At 40.3% G+C, this 3761-nt stretch overlaps 1 long non-coding RNA gene across 1 annotated transcript; it reads right to left on the bottom strand.

The window, feature by feature from the left end:
- Positions 1-849: 849 nt before the first annotated feature.
- LOC127161138 (uncharacterized) lies at positions 850-3492 on the bottom strand. Its single transcript, XR_007826949.1, has 5 exons — positions 1860-3492; positions 1476-1569; positions 1266-1338; positions 978-1040; positions 850-881 (listed from the first exon to the last, which is right to left on the bottom strand). It is a non-coding gene; the product is annotated as an uncharacterized LOC127161138 (long non-coding RNA).
- Positions 3493-3761: the final 269 nt, after the last annotated feature.

The raw sequence follows: 3761 nt of genomic DNA, 5'->3' as shown, positions 1-3761 counted from the left end.
CACTCCCTGTCACTGACACTGCGCTCCGCTGAAACTCGGAACCGGCCGTTTTTTTCTCTCTCTCTCAACCAACCTCTGTTCCGGATTTGTACAAACTACATTGAAATTAGGGGTGTGTCATATTACGATTTTCGATTGTGGACAATTAAAATGTCTTCACAATCTGCTTTTGAAGTAATATACTATATTTCGTGCTACAGCGCACATTCTGTCAGACGCAGTTCTGGCGCCTCCGTCTCAATATACTGTACAACCAGGGCTGGACTGGGACCAAAAAACGGCCCTGGCATTTTTGGCCATAGCGGCCCACCATGATTATTTAAACAATATGCTGAGGCATATATATGACACATCAAAGGATATATGCGCTCACTGTTTTGTTTCAAACATTAAACCACAGTAACCTGCATGGAAGCGAATAACCTTGGTAAAAAATTATTCTTAATTATTATTATTGTTATTATACAGTCTTTTATTACTCTCATTACAATACTCAGACTTGGAAGAGAAGGCCACAGTGACAAAATTCCCACCTTGTAGCAAAATTTATCGTCAAACAAAACACTGCTTGAGATGTCTTTAGACAAGTGTTTAATAAAATGTACTGTTCACAAACACAAATAAGATAAGTCAAGATAAATTAGGCCTACAGTAAGACCATGTCAAATGTCATGACAGCGCCTCAAAATGGCACCTTAAACTATGAAAAAGAGAGAGAATGAGAGAGAGAGAGAGAGAGATGCAGAGAGAAGCAAACAAGGGAAAAAGAGAGCAAGGATCAGATCAGGCATAGTTTAAATACCTGTTAGGTGAACAGAGAGATAATAGCTTATTTTGTACTTACATATTCTGAGACAAAAGGCAGCATGCCCCTTGGTGCTCTGAAGGACACAAAAAGCAGAGGTGAGTCAGACATGCTAGATTCATCAAATACTGTCACTTCTAGAAGTAGAATAAGAGCTATTTAGTAAACTCACAATAAACAAAGAACGCATGTGAACTCCACACCAGGAAAAGGCAAACCTTCACTGAAAATATGCCTTAAGGGGAGAGAAAATGTGGACAGGCAAGTCAAGAGGACATTTAGAATGAGACATTGATGAGATGCTGTTTTTTTTTTTTTTAAATACATACACATTATTGGTGTCTTAAAATAATGCAATAATAGAGAGTTATATTCATCAGTGGTAGGTTTTATCATCATCCAGGTGTATGTAAGACCACATAACAGTATACATAGTAATGATATACTATGGTAAACTTACAAATGTGAAGAATGCCTGTGAAGTTCACACCAATGAAAGGCATATACCTGGAACATCTCTGGGGTAGGGCACCCTTGAAGATAAAGAGTGTGACAGACAAGACAGTGATACACATCAATCGCATTAAATTGCATTTAAGCAGATAAATAGAGTTAATTGCATTAAAGTAAATAAATAGGGCTATACAACAGTCTGATGTACCATACATACTGGTTGAGAAAATGTTGAATGGCCCTCTGATAATCCTCAAGAGCATGTAAGGCACCGGATGATTACTTGAGCAACTGAAAGCAGCTAGTGAAGCCTGAGAGAGGAGAGGGGGTAAAGAACAAAGCAATAGTCACATTACTTTCTGTCAAAAAGTGAAATTAGTGTAAGTCTCTAATTACTCATACCAATTTACACCATGTAGCCTTAAGTCTATAACCTATATTTTGGGATGTTCTGTCTAGTACATGGTTAGCTGTAAAGAGACACCTGCTGGAGTCAAATTCTTTGCATGTGGCAGAAAAAGCTGATTCTGTTGCCTCTGATTCTTGAATTAATAATTAACATCCACTAATTTAACACAAATGTATTTCTAATAAGTCTCACCTTACAAAAGCAGCTTCTTCATTAGTTCACTCTTCTCTGCAACTCTGTCAATCACTGTGTCATTATCAAGGGACACAAGGACATCCTTTTCGATGGCCATCAACATAAAGGCTTCCAGTTTGTTGGCAGACAGGCAACTTCTCAGTCGGTTTTTTATGTCCCATTGCTGTGCCAAGTTTCTCAGTTCAATTTGTAGATTGGAAACAGTTGCCCTGCTGTCATACACAACTAGGCACTTGCTGAGTTCTTCAAGTGAAGATTCAGGGAGAGCACTGGTCTTGATAAGGGGAAAGTTTCTGGGATGAAGGAGGGATAAATCTGCATACAGGGTGTCATGGGTGAAGAATCTTTGGTGCATGGCCTCAACAGCTGTTGAGGCCATGTACAAAACAGTCAGCTGCATCTTTGACAGCCGGGAAATCTCTTGCAATCTTTTTCAATGGCTCATGTGTTGTGGTGACCATCCTATGTGCTGAGAGGATGTCCATTCCACTGGTCTGTAGATATTTTGATAGCGGTGAGGTGAATTCAAATATCCGCAAGAATAACTGAGCTGTTAGCACAGTTTCATATCGGAGTAAGCCGTCTCTGTATCCTTTGGCCTTGCTTCTTGCATTTGTGGCAAGAGTCTTCAGGTTCATTATGGCAGTGTGGACACCACTTCAATAAAAAGGCCATCATGAGATCAGAATTACAGAACACTGGTCTTTCCCTATGATGTCCTGGGTTGTGTCAAGCTGCACAGAAAACATCCCTGCTTTCTTGATATCTGCAGAGATGCTCTCTTGAGTTAAATGCTTGATGGAATCAATTACTGAATTCACGATTCTTTTGGACAAGAGGGTGACCAGAGAACCTCTGCCTTGTGTGCTGGAAGCATGAATCTCCTTGCTTTTCTCAATTACATTGTTGAGATGTTCTTTTAAGCAAACATCATATTTCCCCAACAATATAATTAATTCTAATAAATTGCCATGGTCGAGGATTTCAGTGCCCAAGGTGTATGCAGCTTCATTGTGCTCCTGTCTGTAGCTTAAGCCTCTCTTCCCTAGAACTTTCACTACCTCCACTACACGTTCCAACACCTGACGCCTCTTCTTCACCTGCTCACGGTGTCCTGTCAGCTGTCTTCCCTCAAGGAGGTGAGAAATGTTCACTCTTGAGCAGTTTAAAAATTATGCCTCAGCACATTGTCTGTGTGCCATGCCTCTCTCATGCTCCTCTATTCTTTGGTGCACATGCCTCCAGTCTGCCATGCCTCTAATGAAAGCACTTGAATCATTGGGTTTGCTATAAGCAAGACAAACAAAACAAAACAATGCATGGCGTTGATCACAATAAGTCAGCCATTTCCATGCCATGTCATCTGTTCTAGAGAAGAGCTTCTGGACGACAGGGTTTGTGGCCTTCTGTTGTGGGTGAAACTTAAAGAATTCCTGCCTCTTTGTTGAATGAGGGCGACTAAAATAGCCTACAACTGCCTGATCTCCCTGTGACTCCTCTGCTCCTGTTTCAACAGTCTGACTTATCTAAACACAGAGAAAGACAGAGAGGCAGGCACACTAATTATATTATGTATGTGTTACCTACTTACCTTTGATTAATCATCCATTTTGGCAAAACAATGTTTCACTAATATTACAAAATAATTAAAACCGTAAGCGGTAACACCTCTAGGCATAAACTTCAACTGTACGGCAAGCTAAAACAGCACTATAGTTGAACATCAAACAGGCAACAGCAATTCTCTCTCTCTCTCTCTCTCTCTCTCTCACACACACACACACACACACACACACACGTGAGTGACCTCCAACCTAGCAAGGATGAAGTTCTGCACAAAACTCATAGTCTACTATTAAATGTTTTTAAGTCTGACTGCAATAATTTGAGCATTTGCAC

Source organism: Labeo rohita, unplaced genomic scaffold (genome assembly GCF_022985175.1).
Source record: "Labeo rohita strain BAU-BD-2019 unplaced genomic scaffold, IGBB_LRoh.1.0 scaffold_557, whole genome shotgun sequence".
Taxonomy (NCBI): domain Eukaryota; kingdom Metazoa; phylum Chordata; class Actinopteri; order Cypriniformes; family Cyprinidae; genus Labeo; species Labeo rohita.
Note: the sequence above shows the minus strand (reverse complement) of the source record. Positions and strands in the feature narration are given on the sequence as shown.